Source organism: Pteropus vampyrus, unplaced genomic scaffold (assembly GCF_000151845.1).
Source record: "Pteropus vampyrus isolate Shadow unplaced genomic scaffold, Pvam_2.0 Scaffold50, whole genome shotgun sequence".
Taxonomy (NCBI): domain Eukaryota; kingdom Metazoa; phylum Chordata; class Mammalia; order Chiroptera; family Pteropodidae; genus Pteropus; species Pteropus vampyrus.
In genome coordinates, this window is record NW_011888831.1 from 4,003,220 (window position 1) to 4,022,582 (window position 19,363).

The window sequence follows — 19,363 nt, forward strand, 5'->3', positions numbered from 1 at the left end:
GTAGATTTGTGTCATAAACACATTTGCACATGGATATTAGGGAACATTATTTAAATGTCTGTCTCTGAAACTCATTATTTTAGGAATTAAAACTTTTGATAATTAATGTTGTTGGCCTACAGAATTCATCTTGTTAAAAGATTTTAATTAGTCATGTAATATGAATTATAAAATTTTAGCAAATTTTTAAAGTCTCATTTAGTAATGTCAGGGTTATGCCAGTTCTAATTTCCTGTAGGTAGTGACATTGTAAAATATTTATCAAGGTCAGATTTTTAAAAAATGCTAAATTTGTCAGTGGGTTAAACTTATTTTTATTCTTTGAAAAGGGAATGATAGGACATAGCTATATAAACAAAGTTTATTTTTAATGAACACTGAAACTTGAGCATCCAAATAAGTTTTAACTATTAAAGTTGCCCTTTTGAAAAAGCATTACTTATTTGATATTGCCATCATTAAAGATGTCTTTGGGAGTCCTTCTTGTAATGGCCTTCAGAGCCATTATACAGCATGCAAAAAATTGTGTTCCATTGCCTAGCTTGCTACCATCCTTTGTTTTGAAACTTGTTCCAAGCAGCCTTTGACTATTTCCAAAGCATATATGTCAGTTTTCAAAGGGTGACAACTTTCCATGGTTATTCATGTTATCAGTATGCAGGTTCATAGCAAATTGATTGGAAAGTACAGCAGTCCCGTTCATCTCTGCCTCTTAAACATGTGCAATCTCCCCCACTATCAATATCCAGAACCAGAGTGGTACATTTGTTACAATTGATTAACCTACATTGACACATCATTATCACCTAAAGTCCATAGTTTACATTGAGGTTCACTTTTGATGTAAATTCTGTGGGTTTTGACAAATGTGTAATGACTTATACCCATCATTATAGTATCATACAGAAGGGTTTCATTGCCCTAAAAATCCTCTGTGCTCTGCCTGTTTATTTCTCTCTCCCCCTAATCTCTGGCAACCACTGATCTTTTAACCGTCTCTATAGTTTTGCCTTTTCCAAAATGTCATATAGTTGAAATCATACAATATGTAGCATTTTCAGATTGGCTTCTTTTACTTAGTAATATGCATGTTACTTAGTAATATGCATTCCTCCATGTCTTTTCATGACTTGATAGCTCATTTCTTTTTAGTACTGAATGATATTTCATGTTTGAATATATCACAGTTCATCTGTTAACCTACTGAAGGATATCTTAGTTGCTTCTAATTTTTGGCAATTATGAATAAAGCTGCTGTAAATATCTGTGTACAGGTTTTTGTGTGGACATAAGTTTTCATTTCGTTTAGATAAATACCAGAGAGTGCAATCGCTAGATCATATGGTAAGGCAATGTTTAGTTTTATAAAACTGTCAAACTGTCTTCCAACCTATCTTGTTTTAAATTGCATTTCTTTGATTATTGGTGAGAATGAACATTTTTTTTCCCTGGTTTATTAATCATTTATTGTTCTTGATAGTCTTGCCCTCTGCTCATTTTTCTATTCCAGCCTAGTATCTTGTGTATCAATCTGTTTGAGCTTTATAGATATTATTTATAAAGCAAGTCCTTTCTATATTCATTGGTAATTTTCTTATTATATTTGGTTTTTAATTATGTTTTTTTAATATATAAAGGTTTTTAAATTTTATATAATTAAAAGTGTCACTTTTTCTCCTTTGTGATTTATTCCGTTACTCTTAAGCTTAAAGCCTTTCCACTGGAAAAATTTTTAACTAGTTCTACAGTAATTTTCATTTCCATCAGCTGTAGGGAATTCCAGCACCATTTGTTAGGTAGGAGAAGTGAGGAACTTTACATAAATAATGTGACACATTGTGAGAGTAGATCAGCCCATTTTTATACATTATTTTGAGTGGGGTAAGATTGGAGTCATCATGGACTACATTATCAGGGTCAGACCTTTCATCTCATCTCACCTTAGGTGACAACTTGCCAGCTGAGAATAATAGCTCAATGGATATGTAGGTGAGTGGTCATGTTGTCTTGCCATTTCATGGAGGAAAGAACCCGGTTGCTTTTTGTGGCTATTTTACTTTTCACTAATGAATGAATTGTCTGTGTAGAATGTTATTAAGGAAGTATATCTTTATATTGAAGTAACAGCTCTTGGAATAAACCATCTATTGAGCTGAACAGCAGGGGAGTAAGGCAGTGCCAGTGTGGGGCCCACAAGCCACCATCTCATGGAACCGTACTCCGCTAGAGACATTTGGATACAGATATTTCTCATAATCTCTGGTGGCCCTTTTCATTGTTAGTCTTGGCTTTGGAAGCACTGTCGAAGGTATATTAAGAGCAGCATTACTGCTGAGTAAGTCAGTACACCTGACTATCTTGGACTCAGGGATGTTCAGGAGGTAGAGTATAGATATCTTTGACATTTCTTTGCTTTAAGGAACTCAGAGATACAGGGATAGAACAGATACATGCTGCCCGGTATGGGGAGTAAGGTCATGATGTTTCTTTTTTCTGGGTGATCGACTCTTGGGGTGGGGTCAGTTACCAAAAACATGATCTCTTCTTTCTCTGCAGGCCATGTGGTACCATGATTATGAACATTGCGATTGATCACATTTTTATAAAATAATATTATATATACATTCATAAAAAGACCAATGGCTCTTGATCAGAACTTAATCATGATTCTCTAGGATTGTGGAATTATGGACATTTTTAATTTTCTTCTTTTGTTTTCTCTGTTTTTGTAGTTTTCTGTAATGATCACAGTATTTTTGTAATAAGGAATGTATTTTTAGAAATGTAATGATAAAAAATTATTTGAAGTTAGATAATAAAAGTAGGTCCTAATTCTGGTTGTGTTATTTGCTATATCATGCAGGTTACTTAATCTCTTCTAAATCTGTTTCTACATCTAGTACCTTGTACATAAAAGACATTTAAGAAATATTTGTTGAATTAAACCTTCTCACCATAGTATGTTTACCACCGATTGCTGGTATTTCTCTCCTTTCCTTAAGAGAAGATTCTATTTCCTCTCTTGACCTTGAATTCAAACAAAGCACTTTGGTTTTGGGGGTTTACTAACTGCTTTGTTTTCTGTTGACGTTACTGATTCTTCTCTCTTTTTTCATTCCAGAAGAACCAACAACCTGATAGACCAACTAGAGAATATTCAGCTATTCTAAAACATGCTATTATTTTAGCTTCATAAAATGCACAGATTCCTTAACTAGATTATGTACTCCATGAGAACAATAGACTCTGATATTTTATTAAATCTCTAACAGCGTTTAAGGCTGACTTCAAGATTAGGTACTTAATAATGATTGATTGGTTAGCATATCATGGTCTAGGATTGTATAGAAGGGGTTTAAGCATATAAGAAATTAACAAACAGTTCATTTCTTTAAAAATTAATGTCTTTTTTACAGCTAATTTAGCTCAGTAAAATATTAATTTTTTAAAAAAAAATTCTTTTAAGACTGCCTTATGCGAACTCCATGATGATAAAACCATCAGAACGCACTGATGATAATGCTACCATAGATTGCTTTGAGAAACTAGGATTAAAATCAGACATATTTCCACCCCCTTTTTTTTCTTAGCCTCAAACTATCAGCGCCCTCTTTCTCCTTTGAAGACAATAGGAAGCCAAATTTGTAAAGAAATTCCTATTAATTAACTAATGCTTTTTAGCCCAAGGATGCTTCTTTTCGAGGGAGACTGGAGCAGCTTATTCAGCCATTGTGGTACCTGCTTTCAGAGTTTTGCCCTTGCTTTGAGGCCCTTAAAGGCAAAGAATGTCCTACTGGGTAGTAGTGGAAAGGCCTCCACATATGTGTGCTATTTCTTTAAAAGAAAGTCTAGCGGAAGTGATGCTGTAGGGAACATCTGCACTTAAGGCTGAGTGGAGAGCGCGAGATGCGCTGCAGCTGGTGTAAGGCCCTGGCAGGCTGAGGCGCTGCTGTCTATTGGGGTTTACTTCTGTCTACATTGAAACATGGCTTGGGAGGGGGTTGGTGGCCCACTGCCAGCCTCAGTTAGCCTGCCTTTCTCTTTCCTCTTTCCTCCTCATCCCCCTATCCCCACCCCAACTCCCCTCCCTCATGCTTTAAAGTCACATTTCCAGGCCAGACGTAGAATTAATCTCTGGGCACTTCACATTGCTGGCAGCTGAAAGCAGGATGTGGGATCTTTTTTTTTTTTTCTTTCTCTCTCTCTCTCTGCGTCTTGGCTGACTTTTTTACCTCTCGAAGAATTTGGAAGGCCGTGAGATCCCCCCCCCTTCCCCAGTACTGTGGAGTTTTTCAGCACGCTGATCACCCTGCTGCGGCTTCACTCTAATAGACTTCATATGTTGATGCAGTTGACATCAGTATCAAACTATTTTACATGTGATCTGGTGTATTTCCTGAGGAAATCTGCAAGATATTTATTAAGAACTAATAAAATAAACCTCTCCATGAGTTTTTAGGTAGTTTTCAATTTTTCATGTCTCTCTCGTTTCCTCTTATCAATGAGTTGCTATTTTCTCTCTCTACTCTGACCATTGCAAAAGGAAACAAAAATAAATGTTTTAAACTGTTCCTGAAGGGACAGAGAGAGAATAGTTCTGCCATGATGTATCAGCCAGGGCTGTATTTTTAGTGCAGCAATGTAGAAACTAAAAATATCCTGTTATAGTGGATCCTTTTTATAGGTCTGTGTGTGTGTATGTGTGTGTTTATAATGTTGTATGCACAAGTGCCTTTGTGCATCAGCAGCCGCTCTTCCCATTACAGCTGGACTCCATTAGTCCTTGAAAATTAATGTAATCCCAGTTAAGAAAAAAATTAATTACTCTACCAGAGCTGCATTTTATCCAAAGCTAGTGTTAGCTCCCTAGCTGGCAGCTTAGTTTGAGAGACTCCAGGGGCCCATGGAATTGTGGCTTTGGTATCATAGCATTTGCTGCTGTGTTTTTCCTGTCAAGAGCATTCCTCAGTTCTTTAGGGTTAAACATGTGGCATGCAGAGAGTAACTGCAGACCTCTCTGCCTCAGTGAAATACCATGTTCCAGTCTGGTCATCCCCAAAAGGGATGTCTGCCACAGGTTTAACTCACCTGCCATAGCAGGGTTTCTTATCAGGATTCTTTAAAAAAAGAGATTGTTTAGCAATAATGTTCTCTAGAGCAGATACTGTTTATCAAAGGCCACAAAATGCATGGGATTTGCTAGGAGAATACTTTGTGGACAATTAAGAATGACAGTCAATGTTTTCTCCTTACTTTTTATCTAAGGTTGGACTAGTTTGTTTAATACACACCTTTTATTATAAATGAGTGTGTCAGAGTTGACTGCTGGTTCCTAGTCAGACTTCTCAGCACCAGCCCTGGATGAGGGGCCGACTGGCTCAGCATGTGAGTAATGTTTCCAGCTTTGTAATCAGTGTTCTGGGATGAGGTGCAGGGCACAGCCCAGAAGTTGTTGCAGTCAGCCTCGCCTTCATGATAAAGCTCTTGTGCAATTGCCTGCATTTGTTGTTTTGTTTGTTTTTCCTCTTTGTGGATCTGGATCGGGGCGGAAGGATAGAGTGTGATAGGTGGGAAGGATGGCTGTTTGTTTCTTTACTGGTCAGCCTCCGCCAGGCTGTCTGCTGGGAGTCCAGCCTGGATCCATCAGTCTTGGACTGCAGTACTCTTTTACTGCTGAGCTGGGCGTAGGCAGCATAGGCCTGTATAACTCGTGACAGGCCTCTCCAAATGCCATGAAGGCATGGATCCTTACGGCGCTATTTAGAACAAAAACAGGGTTAGTGCCCTTTAGTTTCTTTTTGGCTATGGGCTCTGAGACTCCTCTGTGGGCCTCATGTTCTCTCCTGCTGGTAACTCTTGGACCTCCCCCGATCCCCTCCCCATCATCCCCTAGCTGACAACTGTTTGAGCCCTCAGCTTCCTGTCCTTGATCCCCAGGCAGTGTAGTTCAGTAAAAGTAGTAATTAGGCCTTTTACAAATTTATTTTATTAGCGAAGAGAGTTGGTAGGTAATGGCCCGTAATTCTAACACAGCCAGTTTGGAGATTAATAAAAAATTTAAAAAGAGCAGTTTTTACCAGAGGCTGTGGGCCTGTTATTTCAAGTTCTCAGCTGAGCCGAAATCAGAGCAGCGTGGGACCCATGGTGGACTGTGCTGCTGGGAGGATGCAGAGCCACGTTCCTTGTTGTTACAGTCTGTGCAGTGCCCGTCCTTGAGGGTGTTTTACGCTGGCATTGGAAAAAAGGAAACCTTGTTTTCCAAGAACTCTGCTCTCTCTCAGCTTGATAAGCATTTAAAAATAAAAGCTGCACAATTGAAATTGGCAGTGCATCCTCATTCTTTTGTCTTTCTGTTTATTTTTTTCCCTCATCCCTCAACATGTGTGCTACAGCCCATGGTTATTACACCCTTAAGAATGATGGCCTGGAACTCAGCAAACTTGCACCAAGGTCTGCCCGCCCTCCCCTGTTTGAAGCTGGCTAAGGCATCAGGGCCTAGCACTGAGAGGCCTGGCAAATCAGCCTCAACAGCTCCATCTGTGGCACAGTTTCCTTTTCTCCTGAAGCTGCTGCCTGGAATTTTTAACCTCCAGAATTCTGATTGTCAGCTCAGTCTGTCTTGTTAGTTTTTGCAGTTAGCTTAATTGATTTGTTTACCTCTCCATTGGAGGAACTCACAAAGAAAGTGCTTTGGCACTAATCGAGAGCAGTCCTGGCTTTTTAAAAAGATTCTTCTGAGCTAAATTTTTATAATATTGACCCATGGAGAAGGAAAGCTACTATGGCTTAGGCTAGGGTGAAGGTAAGTCCTGGTTTGTTCAGGAATAGACCCTATTTATGAGTTATTAATAGCACATCCTTTTACTCTCACAAGTAAGTATTCCAGTTTAGGAGATCAGTTTTAGCATCACCCTAGCTTAGATGAATTTAGCAAAAAAACAAAAACAAAAACAAAACCTCGCTAACTACAACTTGTTAATTCTTTGTCTGGAAATGTAATTACTTTGTAGGTCAGCGCCAAACCCTGCTCTAAGCATTGCATGCAGATTCCACCAGAGTCATGCACATGTGACCTGAGAAAGAATTGCTTTATCTCTGGCTCTGTAAGTAAGGACTGGCCTTCCTGCTTGAGTAGGTCCTGGTAAAGCCAAATTTGAAACACCATGCCACTTGTTTTAGCATTTCTAGTTATCATTGCCTAGTTGGTTGAGTCAGAACCTGGAGTTAGTTTTTGGCGGGGGTGTGGTTTCAGGTTTGTAGACTTCCCAGTTGATGGCTGTGAAGGGTTGATGCCTGATGTAACTGAATAGAGTGTTACTTCAGGTTAGTAGTCCTTGTTTTTGCTTGGCTGGTTGGGCTGAACCTGGTATTACTGTTTCCCAAAGAATATTTTTGGTTTGAAAACTGAAGGTCAGCAGTTCGCAAGTGCCGAACTTAAAGCCAACTCTGTGGTTTGTCTTGTGCCACTGGGCCAGCAGCACTGCAGCCCTGATCGATTGATCTGCAACAATATGAGACCACGAACAGCAACTGCCAGACAAAACTCTGTCTCACCCCATTTCCCTGTCCAACCTGTCTCTCTGCCCAGATCCCCTTTCTTTTCCTTGTATGTCTGTCTCACTCTTGGTTATGTATTTCACTTTTTTGGGTCTATCTTTTTCCATCTCCCTGTCTCTTTCCATAACAGTTTTTAATAATGTTTTAGTTAGTTCCAGCCTTTACCCTGAATGGATCCCATTGGAAAATGCATTTGAAAGGAAACAGTTATACACTTCCCTTCCTTTGAAACTCTGTTGGCACCTTTTCCAGTGCAGTAAACCATACAACATGTTATTTTCAAAGTTTCCAAACACAGACACGCTGGCGTTAAATTTATGAAAAAATATTTTATTCAGCTGTATGGTAACTGTGACTTTCAGAGATGCTGATCACATTTGAAATTGGTGCTGACTTTTGGAACTCCAGCAGGTTTTCAGATCTCTGCGGGAAATACAGCCACATTAGGGAGTCTGAGATGTTTTGTGCCTTGGCCTTTAATTGTAGGTTGGGCAGGAGGAATTAAGGCAAGAGATGTAGATGTAGGGATCCCCCAGCCACACCCAAATGAAAACAGGGAAAGTCAGTGAGTCATTGAAGAATATTGTATAGCTGTGTTGGGCACAGAAGTAGAAGGTAAATTCTTTCTATTTACAGAAGGTAAATTCTTTTCTGTTTACTCCAGCCAAGGATTGGTTTTAGTTGTTTGTGTGGTATGGTATTTACTTTAGGGTGCTGTGGCTAAGAAGAGTTTGTTTGTATTCAAAGCAATTATGATGTCGCTAATGTCTATAAGTGATTACTCATGGCCTGATGAAAAAGAAAAGTATGTTAGAATTAGTTGTATGTATTTGAACATCATTTGGTTTGACTGAGGTTTGAATTAGCTCAGTAAGGACAGTGGTCCTTCTCAAGGATCTCATCTGTTTGTTCAGAAGATCTCTGGGAATTTTCTTGAAAGAAGTCTTTTAGAATGGAGTTTCTAACAAACTGCTCAAGCAGGTGACCTCTGTCTTGGCTCATTTAGGTTTACGTACTGTGCCATTTCAGCTTTTCTTTGCTGACCAGCCTAACGGTGGGTCTACTTCAGGGCATTCAGATAGATTCTCCACCTGTCCTCTAGGACAGTAACTGATGAAGACAACTCCACAAAAGCTGAGCATCCTGCAGCCTGTATGTTCCAATCAGTTCAGGGCTTCGCTAAGCACTGAGTGTCTCATTCTTAGCTTTTTGGGTAGCACTTGCCTTTCTTGACTGCCAACATTCTAGAAATGCTTTCAGTGATCATGACTTTGTATTCTCTGTTTTCCCCTTCTCTTCTGCCTGTTTCTTAGGTCTTCTCTTTTTTTATTTTTTATCCAGCATCCTAAATATCAGCACTTACTAAGTAATGTTACCTTGGCCTTCCTCTCTTCAATCTTTCCCCATTTGTGTATTATAAAATCTCATGGTTTTAACTGTCACCTTGCTGTGGATGGCTCCCAAATCTCTTTCCTGCCCAGATCTTTTTCCTGAGCTTTAGCGCACATTTCTAACTTCTTGTTGGATGTTTTCACCTGGGATCTCAAGCTTAATAAAATTTTACTTACTATGTTTTTCACATATTGCAAATCAGGTGGAAGCAAACTTTTAAGATGGAGATTTGCACTCCCCCCAGTACTGTTGCTCTCAGGGGGTGTGAAAGAAGCAGGATGGAGCAGAGGGAGAAGTTAAACTGTAACAAAGGCCTTAGCCAGTTCTGCATAGAGCTCTGGAGTAGGGCTAACCCTTCAGTGTAGTCCCAAATTGGGCCAAAAGGTTTGAATCATACCCCAACCCACCCTTCAGTCAACCAATGAGTGTGAGTTACCCCTGGGGAGAGGGAGTGACATTGGGGAGATGCACTTCTTCAGCTGAGAGCAAGTCTGGGAGAGGGATCAGCTGAGATCTGCTGCTGCCAAAACTCTGAACAGTTGGAAGCATGAGTGCTTTAGTCCCAGAGGTGATCTGGGCAGTGCACCAAATCATCTGCTGCCCCACCAGAACTGTTCCTCCTATGTACAGTATTTCTGTTATTGGTACCAGTGTCTTCCATGTGTTTCAGCCTCACTATTTCTATTTTTAAGTCAAGGTATAATTTACATAAAACATTAATGCCCAGATTTTAAATGTTCAGTTTGATGCATTTGGACAAATGCCAACCCCACCTTTTTTCTTCTTTACCCTGTGTGTAAGGAGTGTTTGAAAATAACAAGAACCATCTTGAAATATCTAAAACAAGAAGAGGAATTGTATTGCAGAGACCTTGAGGACAAGGATATAGCCAGGTCTGCAGAAGGGATTGGAACCAAGAAATCCTTTTCCTGCTCCTCTGCTTCTTTCTGCATATTGCTTGCCCCTCTGCCCTCTCTCCATCTTGGCACTTAGTAACGGTTCGATAAATAGTAGCTTTAATAAATATATCATTTTTGTTTATGTGTATTTTTACAAATAGAGTATCTCACTCTTCTTAATAGTCATCCGTTCTACTGTATGTGTGTCTCATACTTTTTTTAAGCAGTCCTCTACTCATAGACATTTAGATTGTTTGCATTCTTTTCCTGTCCAAACTTTGCAGCAGTAAATTTCTTCATATCATTTCACACATTATCTTTACCTCTAAAGATATTTTTCACTTTCTTCTTTCATTTATAGTTAACTATATGCATGAATCCTATTGGACATCAACTCCTTGAGGGTTCAATTCATATCTGATTTCATCTTTGAAGGCTAAATGCCTAGCACGGATATGTAGTAGCTGTTTAGTAAAGGCTGACTGTATGAATAAGAAAATTAATTGATCCAGCACTAAGTGAGATACTACTCAGAACAGATCAACTCTGGTGACCAGGCACATTGGTAAGTGGTTGGAATTTACTGGAGTCAGCACTGTAGACTCTGCTCTAGATTTCCAACTTAGTGGGGGAAGCTTGATGGATTGTAAATCCTGTGCTAGGGCAGCTTTGAGCCACATGGCTGGTACATGTTATGGTTAGAAATACTTCAAGTCCAAAGGAAGGAGGCCTGTCAGGCAGCACAGTACAGACTTAATATATGGTGAGTCTTAAAGGAAGGACTTAGATAATGGAGAGGAAAGAGGTAGGCTTTGGAGAGTGGTTAAAGAAGAATGGCCATTCAGGGCCACAGAGGCAGGTTTGCTATTTTATTTCTTTTTAACTGTTGTTATTCACTATCTTGTGGTGTGGACTCTTTTTAAGAAGCAAGGCAGTGCTCTATAAATAAATCTCTTTGGTCTTTTGAACCAGGCAGAAGCAGGTCAATTCTGCCCTCCAAATGGAGGAAATCTTACCAAGAAAATGAAGTCGAACTGGTACTTAAAAACTGTTTGGCAGGGGATGCTAATCTCAGAATTATAGAGCTTCGTTCTCTATACCAGTGTTCAAATATAAATTTAGCCTTTAAATCTCTTTGCTTTATAGCATGCTGTTGTACTTTTTGTTTTAGAAATACCCTCAAGATTTTACAGTTTAGATCATTTCCCTTTTGTATCTATTTGTCTTTATGTATGTGTATATTTAATAGTATATATGCTTTAATATATCATTTGGCTTTTTTTAAACAAGAATCTTTTATAGCGTATGTCACTTTCTCATGTATTTAGAATTTTCTTTAAGATTTTAGAATACTTCAGTCTTTTGTCATTAACTATGTATAGGTAGCACTTTGACTTGAATTTTTCTGGCCCTTAGTCTACCTGTCACATACTGAATGTTAGGTAAACAAATGACATTATACATCAGGGATCTTTCTGCTTAAACCTTTCTTGGATTTTTTTGGAATAAGAATTATCTAATTTAAAATTATCTAATTTAATATTATTTTAACTTAGTTTTAAAGATTTTCTTAAAGCACTGGATACCTATTAATATAGAAAATATTTCTGTATCTACGTTTTGGGAAAAACATTCTTAGATTGTGATACATACGTCTTACCACACAGAGAACTATAGGATATTATTTCTTGGGTATCTTTTAACAATATGTAGTACAAGGCCATGTGTTTTAAAGACCTTTTAAAGATCTTTGTTCATTTTTTTCATACAGTATCCCTTGCATAGAGTCCATGTTTTAAAAAAATTATTTTAGAACTTGATGCCGAGAAAAGATTTGTTTTTCCTGAGGAATTGATATATTTACTCCTTTCCAATAATGACAGCTATACAATTGTTGGTGTTTCCTTTTTTGCTTTGACTGCCAGGAAAATAATAGGTAAATTTTAAGTTCATTCATGGCAGGCTGTTAGCCCATGTGATTGACATATTTGTATTTTCCTTTTTCTTGGTCCTGATTTTCTACATCTACTTTAATGTTATTTCATTGTACATGATTTTGTCTTAAGCTGTCAAAAATCTTTTGTGGAATATGTGTGAAAGAGTAAATGTAAATAAAAAAGTGTAAATCTAGTTTAAAACAATGAGCATGGATTTCAGTAAGTATTATTGACAACCGACTAGTCAGCAGACTGAATATACATTTGGAACAAGGGCTGTACTAACAGGTATGTCCTTTCTAAAGCTTATAAATATGGACTAACTAGAAACCCCTCAGTGGGTTTCTAGTCATCTTTGAGTGCTACCTTTCTTACTTTCTTCTTTGGCATAATTGCTTTATTTAGCTGTTATTCTCCTGGCCTCTTTTCTACTTAAAACTACATGTTACATGGTAGATGGGGTTGGATGAACTCAATACTTACTCGCTCTGGTTTGGGCATTGATCCTGCATTATAAAGCTTTGAGGAACTTTTTAGGGTAAGTTCCTGGAGCAGAGCCAAGTGAATGTGCAGATCTGGATATTCACAAGGATTCTACCCTAGAATTATGACTTAATCATTGGCCCCATTTTTCAGGACTGTACTCTTGAAAATTTGCTTGATGGCTCTAATCTTTCCGGAAGCTCCTCAGGAGTCTAAGAGATCCTTCCTATCCTGAGTACCTCTCTGCCCTACCTGTCTCAGAATTTTTTTTTTTTTGCATTGTTTACAAATTCTGCCACACTTTAAAATTCTTCAAGAAGGCATGAAATGAAAAGAAATTGGTTTAATCTGTTAATATAGAAGCTGAGTACTCTTCTGTCTCTCTGCCTCTCATATCAAAGGAGCTTTCTCTGAATCAGGATGTCTGCAGGCATTATCTCTCATTAACTTTTACTTTAAGCCCTACTTGCTCCTGAAACTTCATACTTGCAAAGGCAGGTTTCAAGCTGTTTGTCTGAATCAACTGCCAAATCTCTGCCTGCTCTATCAGAAGGTGTGTAGCTATATTAATTCCTTCTCACTGTTGTAGCAAAAGCCTCCTTCTAGGTTGGCTAATGAGCATGCCTCTTTAGAAGCAGTCTCCACTTCTCCATAACCTTAAGTAACTTCTGACACAAGAAGTTCTGATGGAATTTCATAGGGACTTACCTGCCTGATATAATTAAGACGCTGCCATTCTTGTTTATTCTTCCTTTGATCCCCCCAAATATTGGGAGGCAAGCTTCTCAGAAACCTCTGGCAAGCAATGTGAAAGCAGAAACTGCCCTACAAGATCTACTTGTAACTCTTCCAAACGAGATGCTGAATGGCAGGCCCTCTTCTGCTGGGCTCTATTCCTGAGGGACTCAACTGGTGCCAACATGGCATTGTGTTGACAGCAGCTCTGTGTGCCCAAGAGGGGACATGTTTTTGAATAATCCTGGAATGAGGTAGGAAATTCTGAGTGTCAAAAATACCAATCCAAAGACACAATTAGGGTAGCAATGGACAGAGTGTGTTTTGACTGGTGATTGATTGATTTCCCAGAAAATCCATAGGAGTATCATTTCTAAATTGCAAGAGTATTTTCTAGAAAAAACTAAGCACTTCTTTGCTATCTCTCTTGCCAAGATGTATTGACAGGGCCTGGTGACATTTCTTGATCCCAGAGTGCCATATAAAGGGGGAGGGAAAGCCAAACTGTTCTCTGGAGGCCTAGTACTTCTGTAGGTCATTTTCTCACCTTCAGAAAGTAGCAGTTGTGTTGTAACGCTATAAATGCTGTAACGCTTTGGAATCAACCAGGTCAAGGATCTGAATTCTCCACTCAGCTATTTATCATCTGTGTGACCTTGATGAAGAAAGTTAGCTTATCCTCTTTGAAGCTTGGTTTCCTTGTCTGTAAAGTAGGGAATGTCACTGCCAGTTTGCAGGGGTTTTCTAAGTGTTAGATTGGATAACATATGCAAAACATTTTGCCCAAGGCGTTGGTAGATAGTAGGCACTCAATAGATGCCCAGTTTTCTTTATCAAATTAGACTATAAGTTATGAACTCTTAAAATCTGAAATGAGTCAGACTAACCTTTAGAATATTATTTCTCTATTTTAAAAAATTACCAGTTTTATTGAGATAAACTGATGTATTTTAGACTACACATATTTAAAGCCTACAATTTGGTGAATTTCGACATATGTATTCATTCATGAAACCATCACCACCATCAAGGTAGTGAACATATCCTTCATCACCAAAAGTTTCCTTGTGCCCCTTTGTAATCCATTCTTCTCTGACCCTCCCCTCCCAAACCCTACACTGAGCTGCTTTTTGGTACTGTACATTAGTTTGCATTTTCTAGGATTGATCAGACCCCCCTGCCCATTTTCTGTACTACACATAACGATTTTGGCATTCATTCATGTTGAATGATTCAGTAGTTTGTTCCTTTTTGTTGCTTATCTTCCATTGTATGGATATACCATATTTGTTTATTCATTCTTTTGTTGATGGACATTAGGGTTTTTTCCAGTTTTTGGCTGTTATGAATAAAACCTCTATGAACATTCAAGTATAAGTCTTTGTGTGGACATACGCTTTCATTTCTCTTGGGTAAGTCTGTAGGAGTGGTATAGCTGGGTCATTGGGTAAATGTGTGTTTTAACTTCTTAAGAAACTTCACAACTGTTTTTCTAAAGTGGTTGTATCATTTTATATTCCCAAATCAGTGTGTGGGTTCCAGTTACTTCACGTCCTCACCAACACTTGTTATTCTATTTCTGTCTTTTTGATTATAGCCATCCTGTTGGCTGTGGAGTTGTATTTATTTATGGCTTTGATTTCCCTAATGATAAATAATGTTGAGCATCTTATCATAAGTGTATATTGAGGATGTACTTATTTGCCATCTACATATCTTTGCTCATGTTTTAAATCTTATTATTAAGTTGAAAGAGATCTTTATGTATTCTAGGTTTGAGTCCTTTGTCAGATATCTTTTACATCTATTTTTTCCCATTTAGAAAAATTTTCTTTGTGGCTTCTCTTTTCATTTTTGTCTTGTGAAGAGCAAGTGTTTTGTTATTATTATTTTAATGAAGTCTGTTTTCTTTAGAGTTTGATCTTTACAGATTTATTGGCAAAGGATCAATTTAACATGGTATTGCAGCTGATCCTGCCAATTTTTAAAACTTAATATTTATCTGATTAATGATCCAAAGCAGTGCAACACTGAAAATGTATAAGTAATTTCATTTATGAAGAAAACAGTGCTAAGGCTCATGTTTTAAGCAACATTTTCCCCTGACTGCCCTTGTTTGAAAAATGCACATACCATGGGTTTGAGATTTATACCTTTACTTATTTTTTGAGCAGCAAAAACATGTTTAAACAGCTCACTTAGCTTCTGCAATTCGTTCTTCTTGTCATCTTTCTTCACTTTCTCATCACCTTCACTTTGTGCTGCTTGACATGGATTTTACTGATCTGGTGAGTCATACATAGCCTTGATGATATTCTCTTGCTTTACTCCTATTCTTTAGACAGGAGTTTTGTCTTCCCTAAACTTTCCCTTCTTTTTTCCTATTTTCTTTTTGGTTGCCCCTGGCAGGTTTTTGCTCAGGCCAGATAAGGAGCCACACAGCTGAGCATCTCCAGCCGCTCAGGTGAAGGCAGCACAAGATGAGAACAAGTGGCTGCAGCACCTGTACACAGTCATCAGCTAATTGAGAAAATGTCCCCAAAATGTCTATGTAGCCCTTTTCTATGTAAAAGAGAAAAGTTTTTGGAATCGTATATTAGATCTTTAGGGGTTTTATTTGTTTACTTGTATTTGTTTATGTATTTTAAACTTAATTTTGAAATAATTATAGATTCACAGGAAGTTGTAAAAAAAAAAAGAAAGTACACTTAGGTCCTGTGTACCTAAGTAACTTTAGTGCAATATCAGCACCATGAAATTCACGTTGGTAAAATCCACAGATCTTATTCAGGTTTTACCAGTTATACCTGCACTTGTTTGTGTTTGCATGTGTAGTTCTATGCAGTTTTATCACATAGGTAGCTTCATGTGACTACTACTACAGTCAAGATGCAGAACTGTTCTATCACTACAAAGCTCCCTCATGCTACCCCTTAACAACCATCCCTGCCCCATCCCATTCCCAAATCCTAACCCCTATTTTCCATCTCTGTAATTACATTATTTCAAGAATATCATATAAATGAAATCATACAATATTTCACCTTTTGAAATTGGCTTTTTTCACTTAGTGTAATTGCCTGATGGTCTATCCCCGTTGCTGCATATGTCAGTAGTTTTTTTCCTTTTTATGGCTGAGCAGTTTTCTATGATGTGGCTATTTCTGCAGTTTAACCATTTACCCATTGAAGGACATTTGAGTTGTTTCCAGTTTTAGGCTATTAGGAATAAAGTTGCTATGAACATTTGTATACAGATTTTTTTGCAAAAATCAGTTTTCATTTTTCTGGGATAAGCATCCAAGAGTATGATTGCTGGGCTGGTTCATATCATAAGCACATTTTTAGTTTTAAAAGAAATTGCTCAACTATTTTCTAGAGTGGTCGTACCATTTTACATTTCCATCAGCAATGTGTGTATGATTCAATTTCTCTGCATCCTCACCAGCTTTTTCGATTTGTTACTATTTTTTGTTTTAGTCATTCTAGTAGATGTTTAGTGATATCTCATTGTAGTTTTAATTTTCATTTTTGTAAAGGCTAGTGATAGTGAATATCTTTTCATGTGCTTATATTTCATCTGAATATACTTTTTGGTGAAATGTCTGTTTAATATATTTTTCCCGTTTTATGATAGGATTGTTTGTCTTCTTACTATTGAGTTTTGAGAGTTCTTTATATAGTCTAGATACTAGTCCTTTGTAAGATGTATAATTTGTGAATATGTTTTCCCAGTCTGTAATTTTTCTTTTCATCCTCTTAGAGTCTTTTGAAGAATAAAAGTTATTAATTTTTATAAGATTTAGCATATCAGTTTTCCTTTTATAGATTTCACTTTTGGTATCAAGTCTAAGAACTGTACTTAGTCCTACATCCTGAAGATTTTCTTCTATTATTTTTCCAAAAAGTTATATGTCTTGTGTTTTTCATCTTTGATCCATTTTCAGTTAAGTTTTATATAAGGTGTGAGACTTAAGTCAAGGTTCATTTTTTTTTACTTGTGGGTATCTTAATTGCTCCAGCACCATTTGTTAACAGGGCTATCCTTTTTCCTTTGACTTAACCTTGGAAAGAATGATTATTCCCACTTTGTACTTTTTTAAAAATTATTTTAGCTTTCATATAAACTTTAGAATAAGCTTGTCTTTGTCTACAAAAAACTTTGCTGAAATTTTGGTAGTCAATGGGTTAAGTCTATAGATCTTTATGGGGAGAACTGAGATATCTACAATCTCTACGAAGAGTCTTCCAATCTACGAACATGGGAAGTCTCTTCAGTTATTTAGATCTTTGATTTCTTTCATCAGTATTTTGTAATTTTCAGCATGGGGATCTTATACATACTTTGTTAAATTTATACCTAACTATTTCAGGTTTTTTGGCACTATTATAAATGGTATTATGTTTTAAATTTTGGTTTCCACATAGTTGGTATCTCAAAGCTTTTTGTGCAGAACTGTGGTTGGAGTAGTCTGAGATTTTCATGTTTGTAGCAAAGGAAAAAGGAGAAGTTGGAGTTTGAAGCTTGACTCATAGGCATTTGAAAGCCAGGTATGGAAACTGTGGATACAAGAGCAGATAGACTTGAATTCAAATCCCAGCTCTGACACTTATTGGCTCTATGACCTTGGGCAAGTCATTTAACCTCTCTGGGTCTGCTTCCACAACTGTCAGAAATTATTTCCTTTCCCTCTAATGACAAAATAATACTCCTTTGCAAATTTTTTGTAAAGCTTTAAGATAATATATAAATGTTTTGTGCCTAACACAGGTCTTGTTATATCTTAGTTATTATTTCTGCCACAGTGGAATCATGTTGTTTATGGTTGGGATTCACAAATGAGAGAGGGAAGTATACCTACAGTTATAAACAACAAATGTTTCTTGAACCTTTCATGGTGCTAATCTTCAAGGACATGAAGTCTTGACATAGCTTTCCTTAAGGGGCTTATAACTTTGTTGGGAAACATGTTACATGTATAAAAATTCCAAGACTGTGTATCACTTGTTAAGTTCCAAAAGCATGGGGCAGACAGTGGACATATCAGAGAATTTTCTCTTCCTGGGTTTTGTTTGCCCTTCTGTACCCTATTTAGTGAGGTGGCTTCTGGATGTTGTTGATGAGAGAATGAGAGGGTAGGAGGGAGTGTGTACAGATTTAGGGGAAGGGAGTCATGTGGGAATATGTAATTAATTTTTATACTTTCCCCAGTAAACCATCGACCCTTTTTATGATGTCATGAGGGATTCCTTAATTTTGCAGCTGCTTCCTGATTACGTCAGAGAGGACCCTCTCACCCCACAGCCTGGAGCTGCACTCATACAAGAATTGGAAACAAATGAAGTGCTGAATATCTAATGGCTTCCACAGGGAGAGCCAGTTCAGACTTCCCAGGCCTCCTTTTGCAACGTCTTCCTCAAGTATTTCTGACCCCCTGAAGTGTCTTTGTTCTGGAAAGACAGGACTGGCCCAGAGCCAAGTGGGCAGGATCCTGGGGACTTCTTGATGCATACCTCCCTCACTCCAGGTGTTCTGCAATCCCAAATTTCTGCCCCTTTCCTGGATCTCATTTGGTGGGTGTTATCTTTTTTTTTTTTTTTTTTTTTATTCCCCTCTTTAATTCCACCCCCTTCCACCTCTGACCTATGGATGTTGCCATTTCCCCGTGAGAACTGGATCTCTGAAGGTGGGGTGTCTCCTCCTACACGCTTGTCGCTTGTCGAGTGCACTCAGAGCCTGGCACACCTGGGAGGCCAGGCACACCCTGGGAACCAAGCACACCGGGGCCTGGCCCGTGGCTCCACTTCGGGCACGAACCCAGGACCTTCTGCATGTAAAGCGAATGTGCTAACCACTACATTATGGAGCCACCACCGGGTATTATCCTTCTTGAGGTCTCAGGATCCTCTGCAGCCAGCCAAGATTATCAGAGTTTTTGACCTGTTCCAGTTCATCCCTTTCCTCCGACATTATCTCCACCTTCTCTTGATTTTCTTTCTGCAACTTTCTGACATCCGTGCACTCTTTTGATTCAAGTACTCTACATATAATTTCTCTTTTTTCAAACAAGGTCATGCCCTCTTAGCTTCCCAATTGATCTCTCTCACTGTTACCTTTTTCTAGCTACCCTAATCTGTCCTAAATGCTTTTACTAGATTAATATTCATGAAATACCTCTGCTTCATTTGGAAACCTCGAATGAGTGCCTTCCTTACTGCCTGTCGTGTCAAGTCTGTCTTCTTTGCTGTGGCAGTGCAGGCCCTGTGTTTTGTGGTCCACTTTACACAGCAGGCCGAGTATAGTGCCTGCCGTCTGGGAACATGCCTGGTGTGTCCCTGCCTACAAGCTTCCTTAGTACAC

At 38.2% G+C, this 19,363-nt stretch overlaps 1 protein-coding gene across 5 annotated transcripts in view; it reads left to right on the forward strand.

Moving 5' to 3' along the window:
* Positions 1-19,363, forward strand: part of SMG6 (SMG6, nonsense mediated mRNA decay factor) — a 191,827-nt gene that overhangs the window by 60,608 nt on the left and 111,856 nt on the right. The gene's annotated exons all lie outside the window — the stretch shown is intronic.